Here is a 19,601-nt window from a genome sequence, read left to right as displayed (position 1 = left end):
GATGCCATGAAACCCAGAGCTCTTAGAAACTCCCTAGCTGTAGTGGAAGCCAGAGGAAGAGTTTGAAAGGAGTAGATGAGGTTCAAGACCTTGGGAAGAGACAGGGATGCTAGCAAAGGAACTGTCTGAATCCTGCAACCCAGAAAAATATGGTCCTGAGATGGGATCAGAGAAGACTTTTTGAAGTTTATTGTAAACCCCAGGCTCTGTAGAACAGAGATGGCAAAATGGAGATTTTGCAACAGGCTCTCTGTGGAGAATTCCTGAAATAGCAGGTTATCCAATAGGGAAATACTTGGAACCCCCAGAAGCCTGCAAAAAAGCAATTATAGCTGTGAGGCATTTGGTGAATACCCCTGCAGTAACAGAAAGGCCAAAGGGCAATGCAGAGAACTGAAAATGCCAGGAAGCAATAGAGAAATGCACAAACATCCTGAAAAGGGGATGGATTAGAATATTGATATAAGCATCCTTGAGATCCAGAGACACCATGTAAGCCTGAAGAAGCAAAAGAGGGAACAAAGTCTGAAGGGACAACATTCAAAAAGTGGGCACCTTCAGAAAAGTGTTTAGATGAGACAAGCTAGAATTGGTTATATGTACCCTTCTTTCTGGGTACTAGAAACATTTTGGAATAAACCCCCCTCTCCCTTTGGGATGCAGGCACCTTTTGAAAAGTACCCAGAGTCAAAAGGTCCTGAAGCACCTCTGGTAAAAAGGAGAGTTGTTCCCGAGGGGGCTGAGGAATACCTATAAAGGGAAAAGGGATTTCTACATCACAAATTACTCCTGTCAAATAATGGACAGAACCCAGGAATCCTAGGTAATCTGTAGCCAAACAGGATGAGAGCGAGACAGATGAATAGAATGAGGAAAGTGGCTGGGAAGAATAGGATACTCAGACAGCACCTTGTTTATCTGGAAAGGAAGACTTCTGAGGCCCTGAAGTTGAGTAGTCTTAGCAAGAGGAGCCCTTCTGTCACACTTTTTCCCTTAGGAGGAGGTCGAAATTGCCTGTGAACAAAAGCTGGGTTACTGAGGTAGTTTCTCCAAAATTTAGGAACAGGAAAAACAAACATGCTCGAGCTCCTGGTAAAGCCTTACCCTTATCCTGAAGGGACTTAAAAAAAATCAGCAGCAGCTTCACCAAACAAGTGTTTATTATGAAGTGGGGCATCCATCAACTTAGAATTGATATCGTCATGTCAAGGTTGAAGATGAAGCCAAGAATACCACCTCATAACTGACCCAAAAGCAGCAGCCCTAGAAGAAGCACCTGCTGCATCATAACTACTTAATGGAATGACGAGTCATCTGGGAGGAAGTCCCTAACAGGGAAAGAGCAGAACTTTTACCCTCAGAGTCTGGAAGATGCAATATAACCTGACAAGCTTGGGATAGGAGAGCCAACACGTACCTGCACATATGGGTCTGATAATTAACAGCCCTAAAAGCCAAGGTAGCAAAGGTGTAAACCTTCTTACCTAGCCTTTCCATGGTTCTGCTGTCTAACAGAAGGCATCAACTTGGGTGAAGGAACCAACTGAGGGGGCTTTTCAGAGGCTACAGACACCACTGAGGGGTCAGCAGCAGGACGTGTTTACAAAAAGCAGCAGGGGGGCGGAGAGTCTGGGGCTTTAGAGGAATTGGAGAATGCATTCAAAAAAGCAACCAAAACAAGAGGAACAGCAGAAGGTTTAGGAGATTCCATCTTCAGCAACTCATAGTACCTCTTACAAATCTCAAAGACTTAAGCACAATCCAATTTAATGAACTCCATCATCCTGGAAATTTGTCCCCAAAAGATATCTCTTCAAAGGGAGTATAAGGATTAGTAGACTCCTCTTCCTCCTGCCCACAGTCCAAAGGAGAAGGAATCTGGGAAGAGTAAGTAAGGGATTCCTCATATGAATCCTCCACCTCCTCAGAGGAATCCTATTCCCTGGGTCTTTTAAGGGGAATAGCAGACCAAGGGGGAGCTAGAACAGAAACACCCTGAAGAGGTTTCAGTGCTATCAAAGTACTAAACAAACCCGGAGTGATGGCCTGCCACTGACTCTGTGTCTCCTTGGGGGCAGGGGAAACATGTTTAGTTTTCTGTTTTTTCTTTATTGGAATGCCTGCCTGATAAATTTGGAAGGCTCTGACCCAGCATGGCATTAAATAGTAGTAGCACAGACTTCTCTGACCAAAATCTGAGGAACACCACTGGGCCCCTAAGAAATGATCAACTGTGGTTCCCCTGAACATCCAAAATGGGCATCTGAAAAGCCTCCTTGGCTGTGCTTAAAGCTGAATCCCCACCAGCTTCCAACTCGGTCATGGCAGAGGAATCAGACAACAAAGCTAGAAGAAGCTCCGGGCACTCAATCACCTTAGGAGAAATGTCTGGCAGAGGCTGAACAGTGGACAATTCTAGCCTAGGCTTCCTGGCCTTCTTTCTAATGGCTGTTCCTTGGGGCAAGAAGTTTAAGTCACTGATTTCTCAAGATACAGCACCAAAGAAGAAAATCTACTACTCAAAGTTTTAGGTATAAAAGCCTGACAAATAGGACAGGATGTATGGTCGTGAGGTGCCAAGGCAAAACAGACACTGTCCGTGGTGCTGTTTATGGGCAATTTGTCTCACACACTGGCCTTTACTCTTCTTGGATGGCATGAAACCCCACAAGCAACAAATAGGCAAGTAGAAACAGAACCCCAACGGGGCACTTATTTGCAATGGCTTGGCAAAATTGCTACACCCACTGATTACAGTGTCTTACTTACAGAGAGTCACAAAGTTATAAAATACCAAGATTTGCAGGCAGAAGAGAGGGCTGTGTGGAAGAAGGATACAGACAGTTCCAATAGTAGTAGGAGCAATAGGTCTCATAAAAATAATTTACAGTAGTACTTAGACATTTTACAATACATGTAACTACAAGTGAATTACAGGAGTAGTCAATTATGGGCACATTGCAGGTGCGGCAAAGAGCACTTCTGACTAACATCAAAGATTGAAACAATACTAATTTCATGAACTTTAACCATACTTTGACTTAAGAATGGGGTCCATTCCCACTATGGTACTAGAAACCCAAAAGACTTGGAGAAATTAAACCAGGCAACAACCATCATCCCTCACACTGGCAAGTACCTCATCTGTGCCGTTTTAAGGCAAGCACCAATGATGTGAGTATAATCAGGCAGCCATTAGTTTTTTTTCTGATTACTTGCCCAAGTCTTCACCTGCTATGGCCAGTATGCTCCCTCATATGTATGAGGGCTTGCAGTGCTTTCATCTCAAAAATGTTATGGGTACTGCTGCACACGCATATCATGGAAGACGTACTGCAGCTTGAGAAATGCAAGAGCTTGTCACAGGCCTGTGTGCTACATGCCGTATTCCCAAGTCACTGCACTAGTCATTATGCTGTAGATCATACTGAATGCTTTGTCACAAGCCAGGTTTACTTGATGTCTGATTCTTACTCCCATCCTTTGTTCTTGAAGTGAATTTCTTGGCATCCATGTCTCTGAAATACATAAGTTGGTTATAATCAGAGAGTTGGCTCTAGATCTTTCACATAAAGGGAAAAACTAAATGAGCAGCATTTAGATGGAAGTTTCAGCAATTATTGTGAGCCTAAAAACAACTTTCCATGTGTTTAGCATTTGTTCTTCACAATGCCACAAGGTTCTAAACAGACTGATATGGTACTGAGCTAAATCTTATAGATCTGTTAAGTACCATGAATAGGAATAGAATAATGTATCACACAAGAAACGATCAGACAAGAGGCAGGCTGTTCAGAGAAACAGAAATGACCTTATTAAAAGATGCTTAGAGAGAGAAGAAAATCACAAATACCCAACTAGAAGGATTATCTAAGAAACGTGAAGTGTATAAGATAAACAGAGTTCAGTCAAAGGGCAAAAATGAGAAAAAAAGTAAGAATTGTCTAACAGCAATAATGATACTGGGAAAGAGAACCACAAGGTGCAAAGAACTTAGGGTACAGCTCATAGGTTTGCAGCTTGTTAATAAACTAATGATCACCAGGGCCCTTAAAAGCCTAGCTGTGCACCCCAAACCATTTGGGTCCAGAGGATCATGAGCTTCTATACAGGGTGGGGGAGCATGTTAGCAGGGAGGTAACTAAGCATTTGTAAGGGATGAGGTATTAATTAGGGTAATAGTATTCTTATTGATGGCATCTCTCCATAATGGACATGGGGGCCACTCACACTGGGGTTCAATTTACCATCCAACTGTAAAGATTTTGTTTGAACAGGATCAGGTGAGGGATGAACTCTGTTTTACATGGATGGGGAGACTATTTCATATTTCCAACACATTCTGTTGATATTACAAGTGAAGTTCAGATGCCTGGATGTAGTGTTTCTGGTGCTGTTTGTTTTGTGCATGTATACCAGATTCATCAGGACTGGGGCTGACAAAGCCCTGTAAGCCAGGGAAAGAAAAGCCCCACTCAGCAGTCTGTAGTAGACTGAATACAGAGACAGAGCCTTTAAGCGATAAGTGTATGACAGGATTATCCATGCCTTGAATTCTCCTGGTGAGAAACCTTTGTGAGCGTTCCATCTGTTGCAAGTGTCTGGTTAGATACATCTCAATGGTGGCAATGTATTCAATGACAGGTCTGATAAGGGCTGAATAGAGGGGTATTACAACTTCTGGACCTGGCTGCCATACCCATACCTGTAAGTTGGGTAACACAGCATGCCAGACTGCTGTCTACATAATTTCCAGATACCTTACTTCTGGGTCCACACATATCAGAGTAATTAATTTGGGTTTACAGTTTCCCCAAGGGCAATATAATGCATTTTTGCCAATGAGTTTAAGGCCATGGCTATGGTATCAGTCAAATGCCTATGCTAATCCCACTTGCAATATGTTGGCGTCTAGGGCAGAATCTATAACAACTTCCAATTTACAGTCTTCTGAGAACTTGTTGAGCCGGAGGCATGAATGTTACCCTTGACTTCTGAGAAGTAAATGCTAAGCAGGAGCAGGCCCAGCTCACACCCCTGGGGTACTCCATGGTGGACAGTCTCTTGGTAGAGGTAGTATTACTGATCCTGACTTCTTGGGCCATGTCTGTGAGGCAGCTGGCAATCCAGCAAGGTAAGTAAGGATTTACAGCTAGCTCAGACAGCTTGCCAATAATGCCAGAGTTTGGTATTGTATCAAATTCTTTAGCAAGGTCAACACATTTGGCATGCACTATTATACCTTTATCCATTACCCTGGTAACCCACTCAAAGAAGTCTGCCAGATTAAGTAGGCATGACCTTCCCTTAGCCAAATTAGGATGGGTTTAAGTGTTTGTAGGTTGCCAATGTCCTTGTTTATCATGTCCACAATAATTTGTTCTATGGCTTTACATATTAAGCATGTTACACTGATTGGTCTGTAGTTCCCTGGGTCAGTTGACAGTCTGCTCTTGTGGACGGGAATGACTTCTGTGGTCCTCCATTCACTCATATAGTACAGTTCTGTAAGAATTTGACATAACAGTAGATGTCCAACTGATCACTGCTGCAGTATTCTTAACAGATGGGTTGTAGCTCGATGACATCCAGTTGGAGTGCCAAAGCTTATCCAGATGACCTCAGCAGGAAGGAATATTACAACAGTGATCAGTAGAACATCTACTGTTGTGGTAAGTTCTTACACAATTGTACTGTGCCCTATCACTGTTGCAGTATTCTTAACAGGTGGATGATTCCCAGAGCTGTAGAGAGAGAGAGAGAGAGAGAAGAGTGACAGGCTTAAAGAGAAGGAGAAAACGAACACTCAAGGAGACCAGACAGAACAGTTCTGGCAAACACTGCCCTTGACCAGGAGAAAGCATCTGGCTTGTAGTGTTTTGTGAAAGTGTGAACAGATGACCAGGTAGTTGCTTCTAAATTGGACATCGTATCCACCCACTTGAGGAAGGCACCTGATAAGGCTACTGCTCTAGTGAAATGTGTTTTCGGCCATGTAGGTAAAGTCTTTCCATGGTGACAGCAGAAAGAGAAAATACCATTCGAGATCCAAGCTGCAATGTTTTGTAAATTGGCTGTCTTAATCTGGAATCCATAAATGAGATGAACAGCTGATCTATTTTTCTGATATCCTTAGCTTGGTCTAGGTAAAACCTCAATTGCCTGTGAATACCCAATGAGGATAAGATTGTCCCCCCCTAATTTGGGGATTGGGGAAGAAGGTAGGCATATTGTTTGCTTGGTTGAGGGTTAGCTCATTAACCACTTTTGCCATGAAAGATGGACTGGCTCTGAGACTTACCCTGTCTTTATGGAAGATACAGAAGAGTGGAATAGCCATGAGAGCATGGAGGTCTAAGACCCTGCGGTGTGAAGTCAATGCCAGGAAAAGCACTGTTTTCCAAGTGCAGAATTTAAGAATAGCCAAAGCAGGCAGTTCAAAATGGGGTAAAGTGAGCTTTCCTGAAACAAAATTAAGGTCCCATGGTGGGGCTATAGGCTTCCTCGAGGGTTTAAGATGTTAAACTCTTCTAAGAAAAAACTTCCACAATGTCCTAGAAAGGAGGGGGGGGGGGCTCCAAATGTAGGCAAGCATTAATGGCAGATAAGTGAGCCTTAATAGGAGAGTAGGCCAACACCAAATGTAACAAGTCGCACAAATATTGGATTACTGTGGTGGTGTCAAACAGAAGGGGTTGGAGTTTATGCTTCAGGCACCAGACGGAAAATCTCTTCCACTTGGCTGTGTAAAATTCCCTGGTGTTAGGTTTACTGGCTTCTTGTAGGACTTATGAAACTCTTCAGAAAAGGTCTCTTATAGGGATTAGAATCCTATCCAATAGATGGTTAGACTGAGTGAGGTTTCATTGGGATGAAGGAGCGGCCCTCTGTGTTGAGTGATTAGATTTGCTTTCGGAGGGATTCTCCAGTAATTTCACTTTAAGCGCAATAGGAGCAGGAACCAGTATAGTCTTGGCCAGAAAGTGCCAGAAGCAAGAGTTTTAGTGATTCCTTTCACACCTTGAGCAGGAGCCTTGGGAGCAGAGGTAGAGGAGGGTATGCATAAAGAAACATTTCTGTCCATTGAAAGGAGAGTGTATGTGCCCCCTGGAGAAAAGTGATGTTTTTTTGTGCAAAAAAGTGTGAGTAGGTGATGATCAGAGAAAGCATACAGGTCTGTCTGGGGGAATCTCCTATCTGAGAGCTATGGATTTGAAAATCTGTGTTCCAGTTCATTTGTGAGGGTCTCCCATGTCCTTGCTTAGAGAGTCTGCCAATATGTTCTGCTGACAGGGCATATACATCACTGTACATGTAAGATTCAACTGAAAGAAATAAGTGTCAGACCTCTTGTGCCAACCTGCACAGGTGTTAGGATACTGTGCCTCCCTGCTGGTTTATGACACTCGACCATGGGGAGGACATATAGACTCCACACAGAAGGCTGAAGTGCCTTCTGTGTGGAGTCTGCATGTACTCCCCGTGGTCGAGTGGCGTTCGAAAGACATGCATAAATGGGCGTGTCTTCGTTGAAAGTTGGGCATTGAGCTGGCACCTCGGCACCGTAAAAATCTACTGCCAATCATTAGCGGACTAGAGTTCCGCTGTGGTGACCCCTAACCGGGAAAAGCCGAAAGAAGAACAAAAACAACATCACCGTGGTAATATCTGTGTGCACTAGCAGAGTGACTGGTTTCCAAAGCTGTGAGAATATTTATTTGGCTTGTAGGCGTGTTCTTTTAGTACATGGCCAGGCCACTCTCCTTGAACTCTGTGGTCTCCTGTCTAAGCCCCCCTCCCCTCAATGCCTTGTCTGGATCATCTATAAACAGGATTTTGTTGTGTGGCCTGGAGTGAATGGAAGACCTGGGTTGAGTGTTACTTGGTTGCTCCACCAAACTTCTTCCTACTTGATGCAAGGAAGAGGACAAATGTTGGTATTAAGAGGGTTACAGTGCTGAGACTGCAATGATTTCAGATACCATTATATTTTCCTTATATGTAGTCTGGTGAGGGTCAGCATAAGGATGGTGGCAGCCATGAGCCCCAGCATTCTGAGAATTTGTCTGGCTGAACAATGATCCTCACTGGAAAGCATTAAGAACTCGTTCACTATGGAGGTAACCTTCTCCTAGGGATTAGAGGCATGCATGGCAGATATGTTCAGGCTACATCCAAGAAAGTAAAATAAAACACAAAGTCTTCCAAGTAAAGTTGAATCTGCTTTACTGATGTGTGGGACACATCAGTAAAGCAGATTCAAATTTACTTGGCAGACCGTGTTTTATTTTACATCCAAGAAAGGTAAGCTGTTGAGTGGGAATGAGCTGGCATTTTTTGCAATTGATGGTGAACCTCAGGAGGGTCAAAAGCCACACAGTATAATGAAGGTGTTTGATAAGATTGTCCCTGGATAAAGCCTCAAGTAGAAGGTCGCCCAGGTAACGGAAGATCTGTATGCCCTGAGTGTAGCAGACATCCACTACTGGGGCCAGACATTTTGTGAAAACCCTTGGAGCTGTAGAAAGACCAAAGAGCAAAGCAATAAACTAAAAATGTAATAACCTAGTAAAGAATCTGAGGAAATTTCTGCAGGAAGGACAGATGGGAGTATGAATATACGCAACCTTTATTTCTAAGGTTATCAGAAAAGCTTGAGGAAGTAGGAAGGGTAGAAGATGTTTTAAAGATGGCATTTTGAAAAAGAAAATTCTCAGAAAGGTGTTTAGCCAGGAGAGGTCTAGGGTAGGTCTCCATTGGCCCTCTTTACTTGGTAGAAGAATCCTTGAGTAAAATCCCTTTCCTAAACAGGATGTAGGGACCTCTTCTCTGGTTCCCTAGCCTAGTAAGTCTTGCATGATAGGATCTAGAAGGTGTATCTGGTTGGAAGGCAGTGGGGGTATTCTTCTGGGAGTTAGGCTGCTTTCCCAAAACACAGTGCAACCCTACTTCATAATGCTTAAGACCTACTTGTCTGAGGTTATAGCTTCCCATACAAGGAAAGGGAAATTCTTCTTGAGTGGAGAGGTAGGGTTTGGAGAGGTGGAAAGGTAAAACATAGTCACAGGGGTCTGCTACTAAACGGAGGACTTCCAGTAGTAGTATCCCATGGAGATTTCTTTTTTCTGGGAATCTTTTCTTACGAATTTTCCTTTACCTATCGGGTATTCTAGGATTTCTCTTGGTAAATGAGGTAGACTTTGCTGGATAATTTCTATTGTACCTGGGAACTGCAGAAAGCAAAATCGGGCAGCAATATTTTATCATCTTGCCCTGCTTCTGCAAAACCTTGAAAATACTGGCAGCTTGTGAGCCAAAAAGGAGATAGTTATTGAAGTGATAGTCTGTAATCTTAGACTTGTAATCTTCTGGAATGGGTTGGCCTCACAGCCAGACATATCGCCTGATCACTGAGCCAGTAGCAGATGCTGTGAAAGAGGCATTCACAGTGTCATAGCTGCATATTATACTGTTCCAGGCTATTTGTGAAGCCTGTGTCACTAGACACTGCATATGCTGCTTTGATTCTGGTGTCTGGGGCACTGTGATGGTCATGCTGAAGGACTGTAGTTTGGTCATTTGAGTTTGGCACTTTATAGCTATGAAAGCTAAAATGGAGGAAGTACACATTTTCTTACCCCACCTGACCATTGCCCGACTGTCACTGTCATTTGCGGAGAAGGTACAGCTGTGTATAATCTTACCATAAAAGTAGAAGTCCTCTTCACTGTTGCAGTATTCATTATGTAAGGGATTTCCTGACAAGGATAGCCCAACATCTGACCAGTATACCAAAGCCTTCAGAGTTCATAGGTGTCGTATGTCACATGTCTGCTCCCCATGCAAGGTGTGGGCCATAAAGGTGATGCACACATCAGAACTGAAATACCCCAGGAGAAACAGAATATCCCTAAGAACCAGGAGGAACATGAGCATCCTGGAGGAAAAAGAATAGAATATCTGGTCAGGAAGACAAGAAGAAAAGGGCAGAGCAGACAGGGTAGGAAGGTGGGAGTGAATACTGCAACAGTGAATAGAAGGACATCTGATGTTATGGTAAGATTTTACACAACTGTACTACGTCCTCTTCACTGTTGCAGCATTCCTTACATAAGGAGAGTATAAAACCTCAACAGGAAACCTGGAAAGAGGAAGGCACTGAAGAGGCTTCTACAAACCCATGCAGAATAGCACTGGCAAAGCCAGCTCTTGCTCTAGAAATAACATCCAACTTATAATGCTTAGTGAAGGTATAGACGGAAGTCCAAGTAACAGCCTCAAGGATGGAATTGGTAACCAGTCCTTAGAAAAAAATCACCAGAAGGGGTAACAGCTCTGGTAGAATGAGCCTTTACAGAATATGAAATACATTAATCATGAAAAAAAATAAAAAGAAATGGCATTGGAAATCAGTGTAGAGATGTCTTATTTAAAAACTGCCAAACTCAATGACCTCGGAGGAAAAGAACAGCTGTTCAGATTTGCAAAGAGCTTTAGTCTTATCCAAATAACATCTAAGCTGTCCATGCAAATCCAAGGTATGAAGAACCTTATCACTAGCAGACTGCAGATAAGAAAAAAAGAAAGGCAAATTAAATTAATTAACTGATTAAGAGAATTCATCCACCACCTTGGGTATAAAAAAGAAGAATTAGTATGAAGAAATGTCCTGTCCCTGTGAAAAACTAAAAATGGAGGAACAGCCATGACAGCCTGAAACTCACTCTTTTAGCTGAAGTAAGGGCCAAAAGAACAGTCATCCAAGTACAATGTTGCTAGGAAGCTGAAGCAGCAGTCTCAAAAGGAGCCAGAGTCAATTTTTCAAGAACATAACTTTAGGTCCAAGGAAGAGACAAATAGGTTCCTAGGCTGTCTGATATGAAATTATTTGACTTCAGACCTAGAAGCCAGCAGAAAAGTTAATGGAAGGCAAGCAGAACTTGCTGATAGGTAAACTTTAACAGAATGTGCCAACCCAGCATGGAGCAAATCACACAAATAAAGAACCATATTAATTTCCACTGAAAAGGGATCCTGGTTTCAAGAGACTGAAAATATCTTTCATTTGGACACACATGATTTCCGGGTAGTGGGTTTCCTGGCCTACTGCAGGACCTGAAGCATGTCCTCAGAAAAGAAGGGTCTAAAAGGTATTAAACACTTATTACCCACAGCGTCAGTTGAAGAGTGGACAAGTGAGAACGGATAAGAGACCCTTGTCTTGTGTGAGAAGATCCACCCGATGAAGTAACTTGTGGTTATTGGCCCAGCCATATGAAAAATGAGGGGGAACCAATGTTGTCTGGGCTAAAAGGGAGACACCAGCAAGATTATGGGAAAGTCGTCCTGATCTTGTGCTGGACCCTTGGAAGCAGAGCAAGGGAAGTGAAAGTGTATAGCAACATCCCCTTCCAAGGAAAAGACAGGGCATCAACCTTCCAAGCCAGAATACTTGGGACTCTGGAATAGGAGAGAGGAAGTTGTCTATTCAGAGGGGAGGCAAAAAGATCTACCTGAAGAATACCACACCAATGGCCAATGTCCAGAAACACATCTCTGAAGCATCCATTCATGAGCCTGTGTGCTGGACATGCTCAGGTAGTCTGCCACTATATTTTGCTCTGAAGGAATGTAGAGAGCCTGGAGTGTCACTTGATACTGATCAGCTAGATCCCAGACCTGCACAGCAAGCCTTTAAAGAAGGTAGGACGGTGTCCCTTACCTTGCTTGTTGACATATCACATCACTGAAGTACTGTATGTGAAAAATTTGAGACACCCAGGAAGGAGGATGGTATAACAGGCCTAAAAAGCTAGGAGGAGAGCTCTCATCTCCTTGATGTTGATGTGGCCTAACCTTAGATGAAGAGGAAATGGACTTTGGATCTTGAGAAAACCAAAGGAAGCTCCCCACTTCCCTGTCTGAAGCATCCAAAGAGAGCTCTTGAAATGGGACTGGAGGTTGGAAAGAAAGCCTTGGATTGAGAGAAAGCTGACAAATACATCACTGCAGCTCAAACTTGAGACAGGGAATAAAAGGAGCTAGGAAATCCAGGGGATGGCAGTGTGGAATGCCACACTGAATTGAGGTACCACTGAAGTTTTCTCACATGGAGCCTGGCCAGAAGCAGCATAAGAACCTGTACCAGAAAAAATCTTTGGCTGTGGCTGAAGCTGGAAGGAGAATAAGATGATTGGAATAAAATGATCAGAGAAAGACAGCCTTGGAGAAAGGTGGGGATGCAGCATGGGAATGGTCTGGATCTTGTAACCAAGAAAAACATGATCCTGAGATGAAACCAGGACAGATTGTTAAAAGTTTATAGTGAACTACAGGCTTTGCAATAGGGAAGCAGTAAACTGGAGGTTCTGAAGCAGGACCTCGAGGGACAAAACCTGAATGAGCAGGTCATCAAAATAATGAAAGATCTGAACCCCCTTCAACCTGCAAAAGGCAAGGACAGGAGCAAGGCATTTGGTGAACACCCCTGAGGTAGTAGAGAGGCCAAAGAGGAAAGCAGAGAAATGAAAATCCAAGGAAGAAACAGAAAAACACAAACATTTCCTGAACAGGGGATGGATAGGGATGTGAATGTAAACATCCTTGAGATCCAGATATACCAGAAATGTCTGGGGAAGAAGAAGAGGGGAAATACTGAAGGAACAACACCCAGAAAGTGAGAACCTTTAGAAAGGTGCTGAGTTGAGAAAGATCCAGAACTGGTCTCCAGGTGCCTTCCTTCCTTCCTGGGGGACTAGACATATTCTGGAATATAAACCCTTACCTTCCTAGGCAAGGGGCACAACTTGAATGGTGCCCTGGGCCAAAAGACCACAAACCATCTCCCGGAAGAAAGGAAGCTGTTTTACTTTTAGTGGGATGGTGAAACTCTGCAAAAAAAAAAAAGCAGACTTGGAAGGATAATTCTTCTGAAACTTGGGGATAGGAGACAAAAAAAATATGTTTCAGCTGCAGCACGACCTTGTCAGTATCCTGGAGGGATTTAAAAGGTTCAGCAAAAGCAGAGCCAAAAAAGACTCCTTGAGGAGGCTTTAAGGCCATTAATGCATTGAGCAACCCCCTGAGTAAAATCTTGCCATTCACATTGGGAATCTTGAACTGCAAGGGAAATATACCTTTTTTTTCCCCTTTTCTAGGATGTCCACATGAAAAACTCTACAAGGGTCAGACCCTTGCTGACACTCTACCAGCATATTAGGAATCTCCTCCTGAACTAGAATCTGCAGAATCCCTCTTGTCCCTCAGATATAATCAGCTGAGGTTCCCATCAATGTCTGGTATAGATAATGACTCTGAGGGCATACAAGAAGTTGGATCCATGCCAGCCTCTAACAGGTCATGGCAGAGGAATCCAAGCAAAAACCAGATGATCCTCCAGGCTTGAGATAGACATATCCGGGGGAGGATGGACAACAGCTGAATCAGACTGGACTTGTTTGGCTTTTTTTCTTGGCAGGCAGCTGACCCTCAGGATTGGTAAGACTGCACCATTGGACCTTGCTCCAACAACTTTAGACATTGATTTTCTAGGTAAATAGACAAGGAGGAGATATGACTACACAGGGTCTTAGGGACAAATGCTTAGCAAATGGAACACTAGGTATGGTCATGAGCAGCACTCAAATAGAAGAGGCACTTCTTCTGAATGATCCTTATGGGCAATCTGCTTCCCACACCATTTTTCTTTTCTGGATGGCATGTAAACCAACAACACTAACACAAAAGGGAAGATACAAAATAACCCCAATGTGGCACTTATCACAATATGGCCCAGTAACCAGCATAAAACTGTGCTCAGATTGGCATTCAATGATGGGGTTCAGAGTGGTGGCAAAGAAGTTCTGAGGTGTGTGCTCTCATATGTCATCTTTATGCCCTACACCTTGATGAGGAGCAAGCATATGATGTATAATGCCTATAAGCTCTAAAGGCTTTGGTATAATGGATGGATGTTGGGCTCTTCTTGACAGGAGATCCCTTATGTAAGGAATACTGCAACAGTAATATGGTAGGACATCACTGGGGTGAGAAAGCAGATTACAAGGTTTGCCCAATGGCAGGGATACTGCAGGTAGGTCTGCCACAGGGTTTCTGTAGAGGTGTTTAGGTTCTACAAAGTTCCTGATTAACTAATCCATTCTTTTTGGAGCAGGAGGGTGAGAATTAGGTGCGTCTGTATAAGCATCTAGTACTGGGAGAACAGGAGGAGGAGCAAAAGTGCTCATCTATAATAAGCTGTAGTAGTCGCTCTTGCAACTCAGACACCTGCCTGGATTGCCATTCAAAATGTTTTTATCATGCCTGCAAGGTTTCTCCAAAGGAGACCTCTTTCGAGGGGAACTCTGGAGAGAGCGTCTCCCAGTCATCTGAGGAAATGTATTTTCGACAGAGTAACTGTTAGATTTTATGAATATAAGTCTGAAATTAATTATGCTGAAAGAAAAGGCTTGCTTAAATGCAGAAACAGAGTTTAGTAATATGTGATCAGCAGTCATACTAAATGACCATGGCTTGGAAAAGGAATCTGCTGAATGGACATTCTTCCCTTACAGACTCAAACAGGATGTATGCAAGAGCAAAAATACAAAATCTGCTTTTAAAGAATGGACATTTTTCCCTTACAGACTCAAACAGGATGTATGCAAGAACAAAAATGCAAAATCTGCTTTTAAAGAACACTGACATGTTATTCTGCATATAAAAAATGGACACAATATGTTTCCTAAAACAACAGGATATGTTTATGACACTGTGACAATGTGTTTTCTCAAAAATATGTTTTTCTGCATGGAAAAACAGGATATGACACAAGAACAGATGTTTTTATACAAAGATCCAAATAAAATACAGGATGTTCACACTGTCAGGAAAAGCTGATCTCTGACAATGTGCTTTCTCAAAAATATGTTTTTCTACATGGACATCAGGACACTGTTACAGGATATTCACACTGTCAGAAAAGCTGGTCTCTTACAAGACATTGTTAAACAAGGAAGCTTAGTATTGTTTCTACAGGATAAGCAATTCTCCAAAATAGAATACAGAACAATGTGTTTTCTCAAAAATATGTTTATGCATGACTAAAAAGTGTATATAAAGAGCTGTATAAATCCAGCTATGTTAGAGGTATGGTAGGGACACAAGTCCTAAGGTAAATGTTATATCTCTCACATAATCTGTACTAAATGAGAAGTAAAGTTGGAACAGTACTTTAAGCCTGCAACATGGTTCTGTTTGGTTTATTATAAAAAGTTATTTGTTACTGCTCTCTAAAGTTGATGCTGCAAAGTATATTCTCTCATCAGTGTATATTCTGCAAGTTTCTGTATGCAACAGACTGTGAATGCAAATATAACCAGACTTTGAATTTTAGCAGAATCCAGCCAGCAAGACTGAGTGTCTTAAGAAGATTTCAAATCCATCCAGGCAAGAAGCAAGAAGCAAGTAAATCTCAAAATATTTTTTCAGTAACTGCGAAGAGTAGTAGACAGAAAGATCAGAATCTCAGTTTGGTTCCTCATCAGAGGAGAAAGACTCTAAAGCCTGTTTCTGAGGTGTAGCCCGAGAAGGCTGGGTCACAAAGAAGGGAGACTTCACAGACATGATTTTCTTCAATAACCCCCAAGAGAAATAAGTCAATTCTTTCTCCCTAGATACAGAGGGGGCCACTGAGTGTTTAAAAGTTTTTTTTTTTCTTCTTAGGGGCGACATCCTCCTGTAGCAGCTTAGGGGGGTTCTGAGTCTTGGCACATTTCTATCAAAGTACCAAAATAATGAGTTGTGGTTATTTGGAGGATTCAGTTGTCTAAAACGCCTGAAGAGCCATATCATCCACCATCTGGATCTTGAGAGAAGATGATTGGCGTACTGCAGGTTTGACCACCTCAGTGGGTACATACAATTCTGAGGTGACAGAAGGAGAATCTTCTCTAGGTCTTAAGTTTTTTTAGGTGGGAGGCCAACATTTGGGCCTTCTGACATGGTGGAGTGGGTCAAGCATTTTAGAAGTTGGGTTTCAAGGTAGGTATTAAGTGTGGACAGCCTACAATATAGAGTTTCAGGAACAAGCGGCCGACAGTTGAAGCAGGTTTGTCAAGTTCAAGGCCTAGACAGAACAGGCACTTAGTGTGGAAGTCTTTGTATGCAATTGGTCTATCACACACACACCTCCTAGCTGATATCTAACAATTAGCAAAGCAGTCAAATGTTTAGAAAGGAAAGATCTCCAACAGGACACTTACCTGATCCGACATGCACAGCTACAGTACCAAGCTACCAAACGATTGTAGTCTGTCAGGTGCAACAATCTGAATTCAGGCTGTTGGCGAGATAGTCTGAGAATCTCACACATATATCTGATTTTATACCACTATGCTGACAAGCTGAGGTCATCACTTGGATATCTGTCCTAAAAAGATAAAGCTTTGTCCCCCCTTATGGACGTCTGTGAGTTACAACCCATCTGCTAAGAATACTACAACAGTGACTCAAGTCAGGATTTCGCAGCCTGTTTCAAGGCTGTAGTTGAAAAGTGTCTCAAATGGCCCCGATACGTCATGTTTTAGACTGTTCAGGAGACAACCAAGGGTGTTGTCGGATTCCATGGAGGTGGTATTCTTGGCTTTAGTGAGTGCTGCCAGCACATGGCCCCTGACTGATAGCTGGGGAAGTATGTTAGAAAATATTTCACATGGTGGAGCTGGGAGAGATTCAGAGGTGAAGTCCGACCGGAATTTATCAGCCAGTAAATTTGCTATGTCATGTAGATCAGTGAAGTGACACCATTCACAACCAGTTCAGCACACTGCTATACATTACCTCTAAGGTGCTGGACATAGCTGAAGAAGGCCTGATGATCATCCTTAACCTGTGAAGCTATCCTGACCTCATAGTTTTCCTTGACAGATTTAAGTAAACCTCTTAGTTTCTTGTTTAGTTGCAGAAGAGAGTATTTGTCTTTAACGGAGTTGTTCTTTCTGATTATGGCCATGAGTTTCCTTCTTATATTATATACCCTGTTTAGGTGAGGATTTCACCAGTAGAGGTTGTTTTTACTGTTTTGGGTTTATTTCTGGTAGGTACTGCAACCTCTATGAAGGGATTCATATATTTGTATAAAACTCTAAATAACTCTGTATGGGTAGAAGTAGTGTCAGGGTTGGAAGGAGCCTTAAATTTTGAGAAACGATCACTTCATAGGAAGTAGTTTGTCTTTGAATAGTTCTTAACTGTTACTGGTTTAGCTGGATTTCCTGGGTTGATTTTTACTATAAATGAGACAACTTTGAGATTCAAACTCACTAGAGAGGAAATGACACAAGCAGGTGTGCAAAGATCTCTCATGCTGGTGAGTACCAGATCCAGTTCATTCGATGCTCTGGTTGCAGTGTGCACAATCTATACCAGGGTGTTTATGTTAATACAGTCCAGAAAGCATTGTGCCTCTGATTTTGAGCCACTGTACATTTCCAGTGTATAGAGGGATGGTTAAAGTCATCCCATGTGTAAAGCGTGTGGTTGGATGGTGAGTGCCTCTAGTAGGTTTAGGTAATAGTTGTGAGACTTTAGGGGCATTGATGGTGGCCTATAGCTAGCCATGACATTGTGAAAGACCATATCTATGTTGCATTGCACATGGATGAGCTCCATGGTGTCATCCTGTTCAACCAAACTAGAGGCACGTTTGTTGCCAAAGCATATTGAGACACATCTACCTTCGGCCCCCAACCTGTGCTGTTTTTGGCCTAAATGTGGAAGATACTGTAGCCTTGCATTTCCAGAGTATTTTCTATGGCTTTAAAGCAAGTATCTATCACAGCACAGATGTCTACATTCTCCAGAGTGAGAAGGGCTTGCAAGTGCAGAGTGTTTTGCTTAGGCTTCGAACACTGAGCAGCAACACCTTAAGGTTGCTTGTAGAGTTTTTTTCCACTACAGTAGTAGCTTTGTCTTTTTGGCACTGCCTAAAACGCCTATGGGAACAGGCTCAGCTCATCCTTGGCAAAGCAACATTGTCTTATGACCATATCCTCTCTTGCTGACAGATATTATATCCTCCAGGAGTGACACCAGAAACTAAGCCAATAATTAAAATCAATTATTTTATGTTCATACTGTGGCATCATCCTTGGTGAAAGTAGAATGCTGATCAATAAAAAGCTCATATCCATCTATGACACACATTCTGAGAGATCTCCGTCTCTTTTCATATAGCACAGTGTGGAATGTCTCAGGTCATTTACAACCACATGGGCTATGACAGAATCATATTAGTGCCTGAGATGCAGTAACTTGAGTACATCATATTGTGGATCCTGGCTACAGATAAGCAACTAACTGGTATCTTCTCCTTGTCTATCTTGGTGAATGGGGCATCTGTGTATCACACAATGGGGTCCCCATGGCAAGAGTAATAGGTAAAGTATCTGCTTACCTTATGGGCTTTGTTCTTGGGGGACTATTGGGTGTAGGCTTATGCAAGATGTTCTGTGGTGTTCTTGGTGTATGCTTTAGTGGCTGTAGAGCAGCATTGCCATCTGGTGGCTTTGGGGGTCTTTTGGGAAGGTTTCTTTTAAGCACCTCAGCATAAGACAATCTGCATGCATGGTGAGTGGTATGTGTGAGGGATATAGTGTGGGTATTCCTGCCCACTTCATTTGTATTCAAGCTCTTTGCCTCCAAGGAAGTTGTGTATTTATATCTCTTGCATAATGTGTTATTTTCTTTAATTAAGTGGTTGTCTGAGAACATGAGACAATTGCTACACTGCCTTTGGATGCCCAAATCTACCAAACTAGCCACAGAGGCATTTGGTTCATAGGTTCATAGGTTGGTACTAGGCTATCAGCCCTAGGGCCTATACAAGCCTAGCCATAACAATTCCCTGGCTATTTCTTCCCACATTATTTACTTTCCTGGACCCCTGTCTAGCAGGGTGACTGACGTGATCCCTGGGGTGAATTTCCTTTCTCACATCCAGTCGTCAAGGTTCCTTTTGAAGAGGTCCAAAGAGGCACTCTGCTTGATATGTATGGGCAATCTATTCCAGAGTCTGGGGAGTCTCTGGGTCAGGAACCTATCCCTCCAACATGTTTTGTTTATTGTGATGACAAGGTTTAGATCCCTGGAGCGTGTAGCTCTGACGGATTGGGATTTCTTTAAGTGTAGCATGTCCAACAGCTCTGGGTTTGACATGGCCTTGTATGTTAAGTAGAGATCGCCTCTGAGTAGACAATATGCGACAGAGTATAGCTGGAGTTTTTTAAGGCGGTCAGCGTAGGGCAATTGCATAGCCAGGTTGTCCAGTCTTGTAATAGGGTGGGCTGTTTAGGATTAAGGCTTAGGTTTTAGCAGGTGTCTTCTAGGGTAGTTTCTGGAGTTAAGGGCAAGATGTTATACAGTGCTAGGATATGGTAGTGATATTTGATGTGTAAGCTAGCTGTTGTAAGCTTATTTCTGCACAATGCTAAAATTCAAGCTTCCATCATGTGGCCATAATCAAGAGGTGAAATTTCATGTATTTAACCATGTTAGACATTTTCATGAAAAGAACCATATTCCAGAGATATATATATAATGTC

Source organism: Protopterus annectens, chromosome 9.part0, assembly GCF_019279795.1.
Source record: "Protopterus annectens isolate FY-2018-M chromosome 9.part0, PAN1.0, whole genome shotgun sequence".
Taxonomy (NCBI): domain Eukaryota; kingdom Metazoa; phylum Chordata; order Ceratodontiformes; family Protopteridae; genus Protopterus; species Protopterus annectens.
Note: the sequence above shows the minus strand (reverse complement) of the source record.